Genomic DNA, 20,107 nt, shown 5'->3' with positions numbered 1-20,107 from the left:
TGCATCAACGTGCCATGCGAACTGACCTGCAGTCTTTTCATGAGGAGACTGCACGTCTTCTCGCATGGCTCGTTGACCGCGTTGAGCCACTGGGACAGCTCACCATGGCCGGATTCCTCCGTTTTGTGGACCTTGTTACGACCCCCTCCTCAACTGAACCCCCTATGCACCAGTCATCCTCCGTGCCATCTTCCCACCCATGTGTCACCTGGGTGCCCTGTGGAGATGCCTCTGACCCTGCAGCCAGGCTGGTGGAGGACACATCTCTGCCACAGTCGGGAGTCGGACGTCCAGCAGGGGTGGGCCCCTCAACAACTGCACCCCAGCTGGAGGAGGATGTGCAGGCAGCAGGAGCCAGGGCACAGGCAGCGGCACAGCAGCAGCAGCAACAAGGTGGGAGCCATGATGTCTCGGGGCCTTCATCATCGGAGGGGCAGGCATCGGCCGGAGGGCAGGAGGACCCTGGACGGAAAGGGTCTTCCGTGTGACAGCGGTTGGGTCATGCTATTGATGCGGAGCGGCATCGGGTGAAAGAGGCACGGCTCACTATGGTCAGGGCGGAGAACTCCATGTGTAGGGCCCTAAGGCGGGACGAGTGCCTCGAGGCCATTCGCAGGGACCTGGAGTTCCAGATGTCATCGTCCGTGCGAACCCTCAGGGCCATGGAAGAGGACCGTCTCCGGGACATCGAGCAGGAGTTCGATGATGCCCTGGCCCGGAACATCAACATGTGAGCCGTTGGACTTGCCTGCTGCCCTTGTAAATAGTTAGATAGTGTTAGGTTTCCTTTGTTTTTTTCTTTTGGTTACGCTTGGACAATGCACCACCTTTATGTATATAGTTTTTCATTAGGTAGTATTTTTGACAGGTTTCATTTCTTCGGTTGGGATCATGGACCCTGGATTGTTCTTATGTATATAGTTCACTATTGGATCCATGTTTTTTATTATTTTATTTCCCCATGGAGCAATGGTTTTCACTTTTGTTTTTCCCTTGGATTTGATTTATTGAACTGTGACTTTGGACACCTTCCCTTTGGATTATGATTTGTTCTTTTTCATTATTTTACGGACATGCAGCTTTTCGTTTTTAATTCCCTTTGTCGTTTGTTTGTTTTTTATTCCATTCATGTTGCTTTTAATACATTTGTTGGTTCATACTTTGATGTGTGATATTATCTCATTGGTTTCATGCGTGTCATGATATGGGTTTTGACATTCACTTGCACCCATTGTGTGTGTGTGACGGACATGTGTTCATTTACATAATTGCCATTGGGGTTGTATCATGAAATTGCCATTTCTATGTGGGTGGATGCAAGACTTGGGTGTGTCTTTGGCATGTGGAGGCTGGCCATGAGGGCCAGGAATCTAGATTGCGATGACGTATTGGCTGGGGGACATGAGTGGGGGCCTGCTGGCAGGTGCCCCACAATGCTGGGGATGCTGGGGGTGGGGGTGCAAGGGGACATGAGTGGGACATTAGTGGGGGCCTGCTGGCAGGTGCCCCACAATGCTGGGGGGTGGGGGTGCAAGGGGACATGAGTGGGACATGAGTGGGGGCCTTCTGGCAGGTGCCCCACAATGCTGGGGGGTGGGGGTGCAAGGGGACTTGAGTGGGACATGAGTTGGGGCCTCCTGGCAGGTGCCCCACAATGCTGGGTGTTGGGGGTTCAAGGGGACATGAGTGGGGCATGAGTGGGGGCCTGCTGGCAGGTGCCCCACAATGCTGGGGGTGCAAGGGGACATGAGTGGGACACAAGTGGGGGCCTGCTGGCAGGTGCCTCACAATGCTGGGGGGTGGGGATGCAAGGGGACATGTGTGTGGGCCTGCTGGCAGGTGCCCCACAATGCTGGGGGTGGGGGTGCTGGGAGACATGAGTGGGACATGAGTGGGGGCCTGCTGGCAGGTGCCCCACAATGCTGGGGGGTGGGGGTGCTGGGGGACATGAGTGGGACATGAGTGGGGGCCTGCTGGCAGGTGCCCCACAATGCTGGGTGGTGGGGATGCAAGGAGACATGAGTGGGACATGAGTGGGGGCCTGCTGGCAGGTGCCCCACAATGCTGGGGGGTGAGGGTGCAAGGGGACATGAGTGGGGCATGAGTGGGGGCCTGCTGGCAGGTGCCCCACAATGCTGGGGGGTGGGGGTGCAATGGGACATGAGTGGGGGCCTGTTGGCAGGTGCCCCACAATTCTGAGGGGTGGGGGTGTTGGGGGACATGAGTGGGACATGAGTGGGGGCCTGCTGGCAGGTGCCCCACAATGCTGGGTGGTGGGGGTGCAAGGAGACATGAGTGGGACATGAGTGGGGGCCTGCTGGCAGGTGCTCCACAATGCTGGGGTGTGGGGGTGCAAGGGGACATGAGTGGGACATGAGTGGGGGCCTGCTGGCAGGTGCCCCACAATGCTGGGGGTGGGGGTGCAAGGGGACATGAGTGGGGGCCTGCTGGCAGGTGCCCCACAATGCGGGGGGTGGCGGTGAAAAGGGACATGAGTGGGACATGAGTGGTGGCCTGCTGGCAGGTGCCCCACAATGCTGGGGGGTGGGGTACAAGGGGACATGAGTGGGACATGAGTGGGGGCCTACTGGCAGGTGCCCCACAATGCTGGGGGGTGGGGGTGCAAGGGGACATGAGTGGGACATGAGTGGGGGCCTGCTGGCAGGTGCCCCACAATGCTGGGGGGTGGGGGTGCAGGGGGACATGAGTTGTTGATCAGTGGTGCAAGCGGACAGGTGGCTTGTCTGGGGTGCATGGCCATGGTGGATGGGCTGCCTGTGGGACATGACCAGGTGTGCGTGGTGGTCCCCTGTGGTGTGGTCTGCCTGCAGGGGCCGTGGAGGGTGTAGAGGGAACACCTGGGAGGACCCACACTGCCAATTCACGTGTAGGACTCCCCGTGCACCCCCGAAATTCACGTACCCCGCTCTGACAGCTAAATCGCATGTGAAACTTACCAAGAACCCCTGAAATACACTTACCCACTTGCACAGGGCCTATCGAGGGTGAAACTTCACGCGAACCCCTGAAATACATGTACCCCACTCGCACAGGGCCTATCGCGGGTGAAACTTCTGTGAACACCAGTAATGCACGTACTCCACTCGCACATGGCCTATCGCGGGTGAAACTTCACGCGAACCCCTGAAATACACATACCCCACTCGCACAGGGCCTATCGCGGGTGAAACTTCCCGCGAACACCAGTAATGCACGTACCCCACTCGCACATGGCCTATCGCGGGTGAAACTTCACGCGAACCCCTGAAATACATGTACCCCACTCGCACATGGCCTATCGCGTGTGAAACTTCACGCGACCACAGGAATATTGGCCCTCTGCGAGTGAGCGGGGTACGTGTATTCCTGGGGTTCACGTGAAGTTTCACCCGCGATTTCAGCAGGGTACGTGTATTACCGTGTTTCACAGGCGAAAGGGCCCTGGTCGAGGGAGTACGTGAATTTCAGGGGTGCGCGGCAAGTTTTACACGCAAAGGGCAACGCCCATGCACAATACGTCACAGATGGCGCCTACACACTAAGGGCCTTTGGTCCAATGATATCGCATACGTGTGCTTACGCGCTTACGCGCTAAGGTCCTTTCCTCGAATTACACGCTGACGTGCAAGAATTTCCCGTGCCAAATCACTCCGTATCAAGCTGGCCACGCGTACATACACGGAAGACCACGCTCCTGCCCAGAAGGCCGAATTACTGCCCCCCAGAGCCCCGAGCACGCTCCCACCAGCCACCTGCTGCTGCCTGTCTGCCTGCTGCCCACGTGCCCTGCTATTTGGTGCCTGCACGTCAGCCATCTGCAGGGGACACCCCTGCTGGAACAGAAGACTCCCGACTGGGATTCCATCGCTCCACAGCCCAGCCCCAGGACCCAGTTGCCCACCCTCTCCTGCCTCTGGGGTTGCCATGTCGGGCACTACACCATCTGGCACCACTGGCAACCCCCAGCCAGAGAGGCAGAGGGCCACCAGCTTCACTGCCACCGAAGTTGGTGTCCTGGTGGAGCATGTCCTGGGGCATTATGATGCCATCTTTGGAACATCACGCTCCAACAAGGAAGGACGGGAGAGGATCTGGGATGACGTAGTGGTTGCCATCAACGCGGAGGGGGTGGCAACCCACGACATCAAGCACATCAAGAAGCGCTGGGAGGACTTCAGGTCCAGGACCCTCCACAAGGCCCGGCGCCTCGCGGAGGGGGGCCGGGCACGCCTGAGTCTCATCCAGATGAGGGTCCTGGAATGCGTAGGCCCAGCGCTCCACGCCCAGATCCTTCAGAGGTAGACCCGTCTGGAGTTGAGCGGTAAGTGGCCAAGCATTGCTGTGTGAGACAGTGCATGTTGCAGTGTGATGGTAGTCTGATGCTTGCCTGTATGTGTGACATAGGCCATGTATGGATATGTGTGTGTGCAGGGACATCATGGTCATGCATGTGAGACCAGTTATGTGTGAGCCACATGGTTGGTGCATGTGTTTTGAAGCAACATGGGGAGCTCTATGTGGAATGCACACATGAATACATGGCTGTCTCTGTTCCTGGACATGGATGGGGGGGTGAGGAATGGGTGCTGATGTCATGTACATGTATGGTACACATGTGTGTGTGTGTGCCTGCGAAGTGTGTGCGTGAGTTTGAAACGCCATGGATGCATGTGACTTTGAAGGCAACATCTTGGTTTACAGGGGCCCTTCTACATGGATGTTGATGTTGATTGCAGGCGCATGCACTGTTTCTGCATGTGTGTTGCGTACATTCACCCATGTGTTGTGAAATGACAGGATGGAAGTGACATTTGACAGTGCCACTCATGTGTTATTGCTTCCTGTCTAGGCTATTTTGTACTGTACCCTGATGCTTGTGTTCTATGTCTCCCTCTACGCAGCGTCAAGTGAAGAAGAGGGTGGAGACGGCGCTGTGGATCCAAGCGGCAGGATGCCTCCACTGGGCGGCGACGCAAGGCCCAGCCACCCTCCCAGGAATTACAATCATCCGGGAGCGAGGGGGCTGGTGCTGCATCTGCCTCAACGGCTGTGGCGGAACGGCCGGGTGAGCCCCCACAGGGGCTTACAATGGCGGAAGACGGTGTGGAGACATCCAGGTTGGTGGTCTCCACAGAGGAGGAGGAGCCCGCTACTGAGCCGCACATGGGGCCTGGTGGGGGTAGTACCACTGGTGCAAGTGGTGCAGTCCAGGGCCAGTGTCAGGAGGCAGCACAGGTCACCGCGGAGGGGCCTGTGCATGTCGCTGTCCTTGACCATGTGACTGCACCATCATGCACCAGCTGGGAGGCCCCGTCCCAGGCCCGTCCGCAGGTAGAGGAGAGTGCCATATCACTTGCCTCTCCACTACCTTCGGACGAGGGGTCCCGCGACCGTATGGGATACGTCCTGGTGGGTGTCGCGTTGCGCACGCGTGTCATTTGTGATGACGTGTGTTCTTCCTGGGCGGAGAATGCACGCCATCACGAAGAGCAGCGTTGTGACGTGGCACTGCTGGGAGGGGCCCTGGTCGGAGGGTTCCTACATGTGACGCGCACTCTGGCGGACCTCTCCTCCTCTGTGGAGGCTATGGGCCGGTCGTTCTCCACATCGTCTTCCGGCCCAGATTCCACCAGGGCCCCCTGTGGACCTGGCCTGACCAACACAGCCAGCTTGGTGGAGCTCAAATCCCTGCCACAGTCGGGAGTCAGTGGTCCAGCAGGGGTGGACACCACAATTGGAGACCAGCAGATGGAGGATGTGCAGGCACCATCGGACAGGGCACATGGACAGCAGCAGCAGGAGCAGGCTGTAGGTGGAAGCAATGATGGCTCGGGGCCATCAACATCGGAGGGGCAGGCATCGGCCGGAGGGCAGGAGGACCCTGGACGGGAAGTGTCTTCTGTGTGGCAGCGGTTGGGCCATGCGATAGATGCGGAGCTGCAGCGGGCGGAAGAGGCATGGCTCACGATGGTCAGGGCAGAGAACTCCATGCGTAGGGCCCTGAGGGGGGCCGAGTGCCTCGAGGCCATTCGCAGGGACCTGGAGTTCCAGATGTCATCGTCCCTGCGAACCCTAGGGGGCCATGGAAGAGGACCGCCTCCGGGACATCGAGCAGGAGCTCGATGATGCCCTGGCCCGGAACATCAACATGTGAGCCGTTGGACTTGCCTGCTGCCCTTGTAAATAGTTATTTCGTTAGTATTAGGTTTCCTTTGTTTTTTTCTTTATTTTGGACCTTTTGGAAAATGGACCACATTTTTGTATATAGTTTTTTAATTAGGTAGGAGTTTTTGATAGGTTTCATTTCTTCAGTTGGCATCATGGACCCTGGATTGTTCATCTGTGTATAGTTGACTGTTGGATTCTACTTTTTTGTTTGGATTTCCCCATGGAGCAATGGTTTTCACTTTTCTTTTTCCCTTGGATTTCATTTTTTGAACTGTGACTTTGGACACCTTTCCTTTGGATTATGATTTGTTGTTTTTCATTATTTTACAGACATGCAGCTTTTCTTTTAAAATTTCCATTGTCGTTTGTTTGATTTTAATTCCATTCATGTTGCTTTCAATACATTTTTTTCTTCAAACTTCGATGTGTGGTATTATCTCATTGGTTTCATGCATGTCATGATATGGGTTTTGAGATTCACTTGCACCCATTGTGTGTGTGTGAGGGACATGTCTTCATTTACGTACTTGCCATTGTGGTTGTGTCATGTAATTGGAAATTCTATGTGGGTGGGTGCAATACTTGGGTGGGTCTTTGGCATGTGGAGAGCCAGGGATCTAGATTGTGATGACGTGTTGGCTGGGGGACATGTGTCAGGGCCTGCTGGCAGGTGACCTGCACTGCTGGGGCGTGGAGGTGCTGGGGGACATGAGTGGGGGCCTGCTAGCAGGTGCCCCACACTGCTGGGGGGTGGGTGTGCAAGGGGACATGAGTGGGGACCTGCTGGCAGGTGCCCCGCACTGCTGGTGGTGTGGGTGCAAGGGGACATGAGTGAGGGCCTTCTGGCAGGTGCCCCGCACTGCTGGGGGGTAGGGGTGCAGGGGGACATGAGTGGGACATGAGTGGGGGCCTGCTGGCAGGTGCACCGCACTGCTGGGGGGTGGGGGTGCAGGGGGACATGAGTGGGACATAAGTGGGAGCCTGCTGGCAGGTGCCCTGCACTGCTGGGGGGTGGTGCTGCAAGGGTACATTAGTGGTATATGAGTGGGGGCCTGCTGGCAGGTGCCCTGCACTGCTGGGGGGTGGGTGTGCAAGGGGACATGAGTGGGGGGCCTGCTGGCAGGTGCCCTGCACTGCTGGTAGGTGGGGGTGCAAGGGGACATGGATGGAACAAGAGTGGGGGCCTGCTGGCAGGTGCCCCATACTGCTGGGGGGTGGGGGTGCTGGGGGAGATGAGTGTGTGCCTGCTGGCAGGTGCCCTGCACTGCTGTGTGGTGGGAGTGCAAGAGGGTAATGCGTTGGTGATCACCAGTGCAAGGTGACATGTGGCTTGGGTGGGGGGCATGCCCATGGTGGATGGGCTGCCTGCGGGACATGACCAGGGGCGCAGGGTAGTCCCCTGTGGTGTGGTCTGCCTGCAGGGGCCGTGGAGGGTGTAGTCGGAACACCTGGGAGGACCCACACTGCCAGTTCACATGTAGGACTCCCCTGCACCCCTGAAATACACGTACCCCACTCGCACAGGGCCTATTGTGTGTGAAACTTCCCCGCACCCCAGAAATACAGGGACTCTGCTGAAATTGCGTGTGTGACTTCCAGCGCACCCCTGTAATACACGTGCCCTGCTGAAATCGCGTGTAAAAGTTCCCCGCACCCCAGAAATACACGTACCCTGCTGTATTTGCGTGTGGAACTTTCCGCCCACCCCAGTTATACTGGTACCCTGCTGTAATCACGTGTAAAACTTCCTGCACCCCAGTAATACACATACCCTGCTGGAATTGCATATGGAACTTCCCGCGCACCCCTGTAATACACGTACCCTGCTGTAATCGCGTGTTGAAATTCCCTGCACCCCAGAAATACAGGTACCCTGCTGAAATCGCGTTTGTAACTTCCCGCGCACCCCTGTAATACACGTGCCCTGCTGTAATCGTGTGTTGAACTTCCCCGCACCCCAGAAATACACGTACCCTGCTGAAATCGCGTGTGGAACTTCCCGCGCACCCCAGTAATACACGTTCCCCGCTCGCCGTTTGCTGTTTGGCAGCCCTGTATACTGGTCCAGGGTTAGCGCAGCCCTTTGCGATGAATTGTGAATGTTGACGGCTTTTCCTTGCACAAGGGCGTTCTTGGGGGTGTAACTGGCGCAGCTGCAGGGTCGCTGCGCCACTCTGCGCCACGGCTGGTTTTGGAGGCTGAAATCCATGAATACGCTGTGCGCGGATATCGATTTTAGTGCACGCGGCTGGCGCAGACATTCGCACGCGCACACTGTGCGCCAGCCGCATGTGCCACTTTTGTTCGAAATTCTATGAATTACCCTGTAAATGTATTGGATAGGGAAATCATTGTACATTAATTGGTTGATGCTCCCTACTTGGTGCATTTGAAATTCACGTATATACAAATGATATGGAGAATGAAAATAACAAAACATTTTAATTTTTTCTGTTTTACTTTTTTCACATACAAATCAGTTTATTGTTGTATTGTTTCACATTAATGGAAATATGATGGAAATATAGAACATTTGGAATGTTATTTATGACAAAACCTCAAAAATCTCCCTATTAGGTGTGTGATAATTAATGAGAACCTAGTGTGAAACACGTGTAGGGTACTGTTTGAGGATAATTAGGAGACATGAAGTTAAAAATTGAAAACAAAAAATGTTTTTGTTAAAAACTTTTTTGTATGATAACCGGGGTTGAAATTGTTTTTATTGTAACTAAATCAGAATTCAATTGAAAATGAAAGTTGTATGTGGGTAGAACATTTATTTGTCAAAAATGAGATTTCAGTTGTACCTATTGAAATATCCGAAGATTGATTGTTTTATGTTACTTTTCAAGCAGAATAAACTAAGAATTCTAGCAGTAGTTTATCGGTGCAAGTGGGCCATACTTCAAAATTAATTAATGAATACGGAGAAAACACAGGTGAAGTGTATTTGAATTTGCCCAATGCAGCAGAGAGCTAAAACATGTTGTTGTAATGTATTGTATTGTGTTATATTGTATTTGGTTATTTATATTGCGCTCTTTCCCCATTTGTATTGCCTCAATGTGCTTATTCCAGGTAGGAACACCCTCAGTGACCGTAGTCAAAATGTCAAGGAAAGTTCTAGAAGTTTGGTTTAGGAGATGTGTGTGTGCATTATAGCCAGTCTAGGACTGGAGTGGCTGGCTAGGCTTGACTAAGCAGCCTGAATGGTCTAGGCACATGTGAGGGTGGTGTTGGAGGATGCGATAGAGAGCTATTTTTGAGAGATTTGATGTGTGGCCAGTTATACCAAATTTCTTTTCATTGGTAGTCGCCATATACTAGTGGCAGGGGTGTTGAGGTAAGTCTTGTGTTTCAGTGTGGACGCTTATATGTGCTGCTAGACCGGAAGAGCATAGCCGTAGCTGCATTCTATGGTGCATGGGTGCTTGGTCATGCCTGCAGCCTATGTCTACAGATGTGGTTTTTAGTGTGCAATGTGAAGTTCAGTATTGAGTAGAGTACATAGTATAGACTGTAGTATTGCATAATATAACTTGGAGGTTCGAGCTTAGAGTTTCTGTTTTAAAAGTGATTGAGGTTTAAGTTAAAAGTAAATTAAAACTTTAATGAGGCACATATTCCATATTTAGCTCTCATGTTTACTCCTGCCATCCAGTGCTGTTGCAGACCCTGGTTTCACTAACTGACAGCACAGCTCCTCATTTCACCAATGACAGTCTACTTGGTGGTGAGATATACCAAGGTTTTACCTCCATCATAGCGACAACTTGCTCGTGCATGCAATTTTTTAATTGGCTGTTTTATGCTATCCCATGCCGCTCAAGCATCCTGGACATTTAACATGCCATGTAGAGTTCATCTGAGGTAATCCACCTCATGACATGTTGTGCTCCTAGCAGGGGCCAGCTCTCATGGGCAGCCACTAAGAGAGAGTATAAGTGTCCAGGCTGATTTGAAAGTGACATGTGTTGTGTGTAGGAAATATTCTGTATCTTCAAGCATCTCCCCAAGCATCTTCTGGACCAGTTTTGTCACAACAGTTCTGTGAGGATTTTCTTTTAGACATTGATTGTATTCTTGAGGGCTTGCATTAGTCAGCATGCCCTTATTGTGGCCATAGACGTTAACCGTACTATCCCACCACACACCCTGTCCAAGAGCCTCATTACGAGTTGGGTGGTAGCCCTTAAATGAGGCAGTAACATTATTACCACTGCATTTAAGGGCAGGCCCAATTACGAGTCTGGCAGCATGGGGTAAATATGCCAAAATAATTCCCATTACGCAATTACCGCCAGTGGTATTAACACCTGGTAATTGTGCTGAAAATGCCCCAATGTGGAATAGGGAGTTACCACTACCACCAAACCTGTGATCCTTCAGTAATGCTGCCAGACTAGTTGGTGGTAGCGCTATTTGCCCGGGTGGTGCCCGATGGTAATACCGCCCAACTCATGATGAGACCCCAAGTCTTCAACAGTACCAATTGTTGCAGAATGCTTATGGCATTCAAAACGACCTCTAGTGTCAGCACCTGCAATGTCACAGTGGTTAAACTAGGAATCTCTGTGATGGCACAATAAAATACATTTGAATGCATCTTTGAGCTGAGATAAGGTCACCTGTGACGTCACAGACGCTGCTCTTTCATCACTGATTAAAAAAGCACTTGGACGGTCCTGTTGTTCTAACCCAGTTTAGACCCATGACAGGCCACCTTTGTGGACCAAGTTCCTGGAATCAGTCATTGTAGCCCAGTTCTATGTCTCCCTTCTACCCCATGACCGTAAGTTCTGGGTTAATATGCATGTCTATGCAAATAGGACGAGCATACTCGTCCTCAGCACTTAAGAGATTAATACCAGTTTGTTTTTGTCCCACTCCTAGGCACTGAAACCACCAAAATGAATGTTAGGAAGATGTACCCAATGGCATCAAGCAAGGCCCCTCCTGTTTATGTATTTATTTATTTATTTATTTGTTCACTTATATAGCACACCTAACCCTGGGGTATCTGGGAGCATATGTGTCACTTATATGCAGATTATGGCCGGGTTGATCAAACCTTGCTCTTAAGTTGATTGACGTACAGTGTGGATGTGATAGGTAAAGCTTAGAATTGGTTCACTTACTTTCTCTATGAGGGCTCCCGTCAAGTGAAACTTTATTCTTTCATATCTGTAAGCGATATTCAATCAACACTACAGCCAAGTCAATGCCTAGTCTGGGATGCTGAGGAAAACCCTTATTAATGTATTTTTATGTTTAGTTCAGTACTCTGGATGACCACCCTTGTATAACACCCCCTCTTAGAATCCCCCTGACCCCACTGAGCCAAGAAGTAGGTTTGTTTTGCAAATTAAAAGGTTTATTTGAGAATTTAAACAATATATATAGATCACACTTTATAATAAACGAATATCTGATAGTACACTTAGACATATGATGTTGATCAACAATGGGTAATCTGGCACTAGCACACTTCTTTACAATCAATGAGGAGTTAGTATAGGATGGATAAAGTAGCAAAAATACTTTTATGATTTCAAGGGAAAAGCAATGAGGAATAAAATGCAATACAGAAATACTTGATATGATTTTAGCAAAAGATAAGATACTCACTTTTTCTCTGTCAATTCACCCCCCTCCCCTATGCAACGTAAGAAATGGAAGGAGATGCACACAGTCTTCAAGAATCCCAACAAATCTCACTTTATAATGCAATACACAGTTCCAGTTCTCCCAGCAAGCTTAGGGAAAACAGGGATGAGTTTTAAACACAGGCAAATTACTTTAATGTGGTTTGCAAGGAAGTCAAAAGGTACTAAAATTGCTTTTAATTCCCTCTAGAGATTCAGGGTGATTGGGAGATGCGTGTTGGTATTAGTTCAGGCTCACTTTAGCAATGCTCTATGAGTTATTACCAAGTTGCAAACGGATTTTAACAAAAGAAAGAATGGAGCTGCTATTTTGACAAGTGGAGAAATTGAGCCAAAATCGCAAATCGCGGTAAATTTTGCGAGTGCGTAAATCGTGATTGCGGAAAAAGTATAAGGAGTAGTAAGTCGGTTCTAGGCTTGTTGGAAAGCTTAGATTCTAAGCTTTCAGAGGAAAGTTAAATCTCGTTCCAACTCGTTCCAAACGGTTCCAGAGATACGGACGTTAACATATATAGTTAACATAATTTCTGTAGCACCAAACCATCCGATCCCTGTCTCTGTACGATGTCGTGTCCACTGATGACAGAATTCTCCCCTTTTCATCCAGATAACGACCTCTAAACCTTTCCAGATTTTACACAAATGTGCACCAGGGATATGGGTTACAGATGATAAAGTGTCAGATTTTTAACATGCATACATTTGGAGTGAGACCCTATTTTCCACTAGCAACCCCCCAGAACACACCACAGGGTCCTAACGCCTCTCAAAATGTTCACAGTAAAATCACAAAAATAATGATATTACTTATATAATTCTGACAAGTCCGCACTATGAATTTTCTATCTTTTTAAAATGATGCCCTGGTCAAAAAGGGGTGTGGCTTCCCCCATCACAGAGTGGAATAACTAGTTTATTCACTTCCCCCACGCCAGCTTGTTCACAGAGGCACAGCTGCCCCCCAGTTTCTCCCAAGAGGAAGCTATTTCACGACGCCCCCAATATAACATTTGCCTGAGTCCAGGACAGGCCTTTGTTCAACTCCCTGTAGTCCCCAGCTGCTCCACCCCTAATCTAATCAGAGAGGTGACAACTCCTTTTGGCCAGGGGAAGAGTGGCTGAGCAGGTTTCAACTCCTGTCGGGGGTAGTTGTCAGGCAGAATCCAGTTTCATTAAGCCAGGTTTCAGCTAATTGTCACTTTTTGTTCCCAGTTTAAATCACTTACAATTTTTTACATATACATTAAATAATTACTTCCTTCAAGTCATTTCAGAATATAGTTTTACATTGTATCCACCTCTTAGCAAGTCTTTCCTTGGTCTGGTTTTGTTTCATTTGTTCAGTTTTACACAAAAGTCTGGTGGTTTTAAAACGCCACTTTCTGATAGTGGTGAGTACTGGTAATGCAACCATTTTTGGGATTAAGAAAATAATTCCCCACAGTTCTGAGTTGCTTTTTTTTGCAATCAGCATTGCCATTCCCAATGGTTTCAGGCTACTGTGTGTGTAGCCCAATGGTGGTTTTAGGCAGTGCCCTCCTGTGCTCACAACATAGGCAAACATGGGTGGCAGCCTTTTCTTCATGTTTTCCCTGTGCACTCTCTGGGGAGTTCTGGCCATCATGATGTTTTCCATGCCAGTACTGCACAGTTTTATGGTAGGGCTTGTATGCATGGGTAAAAACATCCAACATATCGTTGCCAGGTTTGATTAGTAATAGAGTGCTCTAAGGTCCAGTTCTATTGCCCAGCCATTTTAATTCATAAAAGTCCCTATTAGCACTGATTCACAAATCCTATGAAGATATGTTTCGCCATTTCCGCATACACAGCTACACCTCAAACTATTTGAACGTCTCCTGGGTCATCACAGATTCATGCATCACCTGCTTCACATCCACATCTGGATGCCAGTAATCGTCACTGGGGAAGTTTGACCACGTCCAGTTTCCTTCTCCAGGCCTTTGCCACTATGTGCGGTTCTCCCGCAGCAATGCCTCATATTTGCAAACCAGGGTCTTCACTGATTATGCTCTATCCTTTGTCCCTTGAGAGAATGCCTTCCCAAAAGGAGTCTTTTTTTACCCCTGTATAATAAGGATCTAAGTGATCACTGCGCAGCCTGTAACTGTGCCGAGGAAAATGTTGATGCCAATTACGGTGTGGCGCAGTGGTCAGATGGATCACTTTATCCACATGCCCCGCAATACTCCAACCCCCACCCGACTTACCTGTACTGCGGTGCACTTCTGTTTGCAGTGCCGACTGTCCTGTACCCCTGCGGCGTCAGTTCATCCCACTTATATGGGGCAGTGCTGACACGGCTGGGTCATATTTTCATTCTTTTTTTTTCTACCCAATCCCCAGCAACTCCCGATTCCCGCTCCCAAGGAGAGCGGGGGACACCCCGCAACTGCTGCTGTACCTGGGCGCAGTAATGGGAGTCGGCATTCCCTAAAATGCCAACAGCGCAGTAAAAGATCAGTCCACATTTTAGTGTCGCAGTGATGGCCCATTTCCTATAATCATAGAGCACCTTCCTTTTCTATAGGTTCTTAAAAGGACGGCCCTGGTGCTAACATTAATTCATTCGGCCCAGGTCTATTGCAATGGAATCTACACCACTCTCAGCCAACATTCTGAGGGGGCAAATCCTTGACCTGTCGAAACACATTGGGCCTGAAAATAACCAAAACAGATCAATGGTCCTTAAAGTCTTTTGTGCTGTCCATGATCATAACAATGCATCACTTCAAGATAACGGTATCCAGTCATTTCATTGCAAACAAAACAGAGTGGTACATTTCAGAGCGGGCAATAACACTGAAAAACAGTGCAAACATTAATTAATAAATAAAGGGTAGTGAAGTAAGGTTTAAAATGGGTCGGGATGGGGTGGGGGTGGCGTTAAAAGCTTTAAAAATGGGGGTTGAGGGAACCCTCCAAACATTTTTAAAAATCATTCAAAAATCTTTGTTTTTGAGTCTGGTGTCCATGATGAAATGTACCACTCTGTAATTGTGGTTGGTATGATCACATATAAGCCTAGATAATGTGCCTGACCCATGGGGAAATCTATTGCTACGCACCCCTGTACATGTCTGAAGTGCTGTCACTCCACCTTCTGTTGTGTTATGTTATGTTACAGTGGAACATACAGCATAAAGGCATCATGGCACAAGAGAAACTGAGACAAGAAAGACAAAAAAGAAAGAAAATGCAGAAAAAATCATTAAAAAGAATGGGTTTTTAAAGACTGGCTGAACAACAGATGATTCAGAATAGCCCACAGGAGGCAGGGGAGCTTATTCCATTAAATAGCAGCAGCCACAGAGAAAGCCCGACCGCCAATTCTCCATCTTTCAAAACAGGGGGACCTGGTCCAAAAGAGCATTGTTGGAATAAAGAGCCCGAGAATGACCATACAGGCGAAATGTAGCCTGCGGATATTCAGATTACTCATAAGCATGCAGCAGGCTCCTCCAAGAGCAAAGAGTTGCATAGGGTGTGCAGCATGCAGACACTGAAACAATAGGGAACAGAGAAAACAATTGAGGCAGCAGCTGTTTGGAAGTAAGTGCCTGAAATAGTTCATCTATTTATAATTTGCGCGACACTTCCTAAGAGTGCAGTTTCCGAATGCTCTGCAAGAAAGCGAAGACGAGTATATGCAACACAGAGATTAACAGGCATTACTGGGTGGTAATGACAACTGCGCTGGCTATTGCTTAACTGCTGCAACACCGGGGGCTCAATTTGGCCTCTCGCTGTGAATGCTGTTATCACTGAGAAGGGTTGTCATCGCTACAGTTCTATATAGTTTCTTTACACAACTGTTAACAAGATTCCCCTATCCTTGCTCTTTTCTGCTATAAACAATACCTTTGTTAGCAATAGTGTTCTTTTGGAAAAGATTGCCTAACGTAACCATACATTCACACAAGATAGCCTCCCTCATTGAAAAGGAGAACCAACACAAATGACAAGCCCACTATTCAGCTGTACCTGCAAGAGCACAGATCTGCAACAACAGGATTCATACAAAAAGTATTAACAATATAGAGAAATTGGCGATCGGGAGCGTTTGCCGCAGTAGATTTCATCACGGTAGAATTCACAGACTTGTTTACTATGGATTTTGCCGCAAATATATGGGGTTGATGAGTTTAGGTGAATAATTAATGCAGCGGGGTCAAGGGGCGCGGCTGCGGGGATGGGGGGAGGTCGGGCTCCTCCCGCATATATGTGCAGCAAAATGTTCCAGTAGAAAAAAATAAATAAATGATGATTTCTACTTTGATGAAAATAATTTGAAGAAATCACCTAGAACGAGCAATTGGCCATAATCGCAGGGAAATCTGGAAAAATGCAGAGTGCACTGAACCCTTTATGCTCCCAATGAACTGCCTCCCAGTAATGGGTTTGGATTGCTAACTCAGGCTACGTCATCTTCATGGCCCCTCCTCCGTTTACGCCACATGCAACAATAACAAGCAAGAGAGAAACTGACAACCCCTTCCTCTAGCAGTATCTGTTACTCCAGGTCTCAGACTTCAGAACCTTACATCACACAACGCTCCATTAGACCTGCGCCATCAATACAAAGCTAGCTAGCTTACACAATCTAAAGCCATTCTCTAAAAAGTCATTACATCTATTAGACAATTGTGCAAAACTATCATGTGCAAAACAGTTCAAAACAAGAAGAATTCTTTCTGGGCGTTAGTAGAAAGTGCCTTGCATGCAGACAAAGAGCATCAGGCCATGTTGACAAATGGAACAGCCATAGACAAACTCGTTCTCTGGTTGAAGAACATTCTTAAACATGCACATTATTTAACATCAATAACTGATACACTAATGATTTTAAAGAACTTGGCCGGTGCGTGCTGGATAGCACACAGAATCAGCCATAGCACATGCTCACCCCTGGGAACGAGGCCTGTGGCTTGCTGGATAGCACACAGAATCAGCCATAGCATGCTCACCACCGGGTACTAGGCCTGTGGCTTGCTGGATAGCACACAGAATCAGCCATAGCATGCTCACCACCGGGTACTAGGCCTTTGGAGTGCTGAATAGCACACAAAATCAGTCATAGTATGCTCACTCGTGAGAACTAGGACTTTGGCGTGCTGGATAGCACACAGAATCAGTCATTGCATGCTCACCCCTGGGAACTAGGACTTTGGCATGCTGGATAGCACCCAGGATCAGTCATAGCATGCTCACCCCTGGGAACTAGGCATTTGGTTTGCTGGATAGCACACATAATCAGTCATAGCATGCTCACACCTGGGAACTAGGCCTTCGGCATGCTGGATAGCACACATAATCAGTTTTAGCATGCTCATCCCTGGGAACTAGGACTTTGGCATGCTGGATAGCACACACAATAAGTCATAGCATGCTCACCCCACGGAAGAAGGACGTTGGCGTGCTGGATAGCACACAAAATCAGACATAGCATGCTCACCCCCAGGAACTAGGCATTTGGCGTGCTGGATAGACCACACAGAATCAGTCAAACCATGCTAACCCTGGGAAGTAGGACTTTGGCGTGCTGAACATCACTCAGAATCAGCCATAGCATGCTCACCTCAGGGAACTAGGCATTTGGCGTGCTGGACAGCACACAGAATCAGCCATAGCATGCTCACCACCGGGTACTAGGCCTTTGGAGTGCTGAATAGCACACAAAATCAGACATAGCATGCTCACCACCGGGTACTAGGCCTTTGGAGTGCTGAATAGCACACAAAATCAGTCATAGTATGCTCACTCGTGAGAACTAGGACTTTGGCGTGCTGGATAGCACACAGAATCAGTCATTGCATGCTCACCCCTGGGAACTAGGACTTTGGCATGCTGGATAGCACCCAGGATCAGTCATAGCATGCTCACCCCTGGGAACTAGGCATTTGGTTTGCTGGATAGCACACATAATCAGTCATAGCATGCTCACACCTGGGAACTAGGCCTTCGGCATGCTGGATAGCACACATAATCAGTTTTAGCATGCTCATCCCTGGGAACTAGGACTTTGGCATGCTGGATAGCACACACAATAAGTCATAGCATGCTCACCCCACGGAAGAAGGACGTTGGCGTGCTGGATAGCACACAAAATCAGACATAGCATGCTCACCCCCAGGAACTAGGCATTTGGCGTGCTGGATAGACCACACAGAATCAGTCAAACCATGCTAACCCTGGGAAGTAGGACTTTGGCGTGCTGAACATCACTCAGAATCAGCCATAGCATGCTCACCTCAGGGAACTAGGCATTTGGCGTGCTGGACAGCACACAGAATCAGCCATAGCATGCTCACCCATGGGACCTAGGATTTTGGCGTGTTGGATAGCACATATAATCAGGCATAGCATGCTCACCCCTGGGAACTAGGATTTTGGCGTGTTGGATAGCACATAGAATCAGGCATAGCATGCTCACCCCTGTGAACTAGGATTTTGGCGTGTTGGATAGCACATAGAATCAGGCATAGCATGCTCACCCCTGGGAACTAGGACTTTGGCATGCTGGATAGCACACATAATCAGTCATATCATACTCACCCCGGGAACTAAGCATTTAGCATGATGAATTGCACCCAGAATCAGTCATAGCATGCTCACCACATGGAACTAGGCCTTTGGAGTGCTGGATAGCACACAAAATCAGTCATAGTATGCTCACCCGTGAGAACTAGGACTTTGGCATGCTGGATAGCACACAGAATCATTCATAGCATGCTCACCCCTGGGAACTAGGACTTTGGCATGCTGGATAGCACACAGAATCAGTCATTGCATGCTCACCCCTGGGATCTAGGACTTTGGCATGCTGGATAGCACACATAATCAGTCATAGCATGCTCACCACCGGGAACTAGGCCTTTGGAGTGCTGGATAGCACACAAAATCAGTCATAGTATGTTCACCCGTGAGAACTAGGACTTTGGCATGCTGGATAGCACATAGAATCAGGCATAGCATGCTCACCCCTGGGACCTAGGACTTTGGCGTGCTAGATAGCACACAGAATCAGTCATAGCATGCTCACCCCCGGGAACAAGGACAGTGGTGTGCTGGATAGCACACAGAATCAGACATAGCATGCTCACCCCCAGGAACTAGGCCTTTGGCGTGCTGGATAGTACACAGAATTAGTCATAGCATGCTCAACCCTGGGAACTAGGATGTTGGTTTGCTGGATAGCACACATAATCAGTCATAGCATGCTCACCCCTGGGAACTAGGCCTTTGGCGTGCTGGATAGCACACAGAATCAGTCATAGCATGCTCACCCCTGGGAACTAGGACTTTGGCGTGCTGGATAGCATACAGAATCAGTCAGAGCATGCTCACCCCTGGGTGCTAGGCCTTTGGTGTGCTGGATAGCACACAGAATCAGTCAGGGCAAGCTGACCCCCTGGGAACTGGGCCTTTGGCGTGCTGGATAGCACAAAGAATCAGTCATAGCATGCTCACCCTTGGGAACTAGGCCTTTGGCTTGCTGGATAGTACACAGAATCAGTCAGAGCATGCTCGCCCCCGGGAACTAGGCCTTTGGCATGCTGGACAGCACACAGAATCAGTCAGAGCATGCTCAGCCCCGGGGAACTAGGCCTTTGGTGTGCTGGATAGCACACAGAATCAGTCAGAGCATGCTCAACCCCGAGAACTAGGCCTTTGGTGTGCTGGATAGCACACAGAATCAGTCATAGCATGCTCACCCCTGGGAACTAGGACTTTGGCCTGCTGGATAGCACACAGAATCAGTCATAGAATGCTCACCCCTAGGAAATAGCACAGAATCAGTCATAGCATGCTCACCCCTGGGAACTAGGACTTTGGCGTGCTGGATAGCACACAGAATCAGTCAGAGCATGCTCACCCCTGGGTGCTAGGCCTTTGGTGTGCTGGATAGCACACAGAATCAGTCAGGGCAAGCTGACCCCCTGGGAACTGGGCCTTTGGCGTGCTGGATAGCACAAAGAATCAGTCATAGCATGCTCACCCTTGGGAACTAGGCCTTTGGCTTGCTGGATAGTACACAGAATCAGTCAGAGCATGCTCGCCCCCGGGAACTAGGCCTTTGGCATGCTGGACAGCACACAGAATCAGTCAGCGCATGCTCAGCCCCATTGGAATTAGGCCTTTGGTGTGCTGGATAGCACACAGAATCAGTCAGAGCATGCTCAACCCCGAGAACTAGGCCTTTGGTGTGCTGGATAGCACACAGAATCAGTCATAGCATGCTCACCCCT

This window comes from Ambystoma mexicanum, chromosome 14 (assembly GCF_040938575.1).
Source record: "Ambystoma mexicanum isolate Mex_15411 chromosome 14, UKY_AmexF1_1, whole genome shotgun sequence".
Classification (NCBI taxonomy): domain Eukaryota; kingdom Metazoa; phylum Chordata; class Amphibia; order Caudata; family Ambystomatidae; genus Ambystoma; species Ambystoma mexicanum.
Note: the sequence above shows the minus strand (reverse complement) of the source record.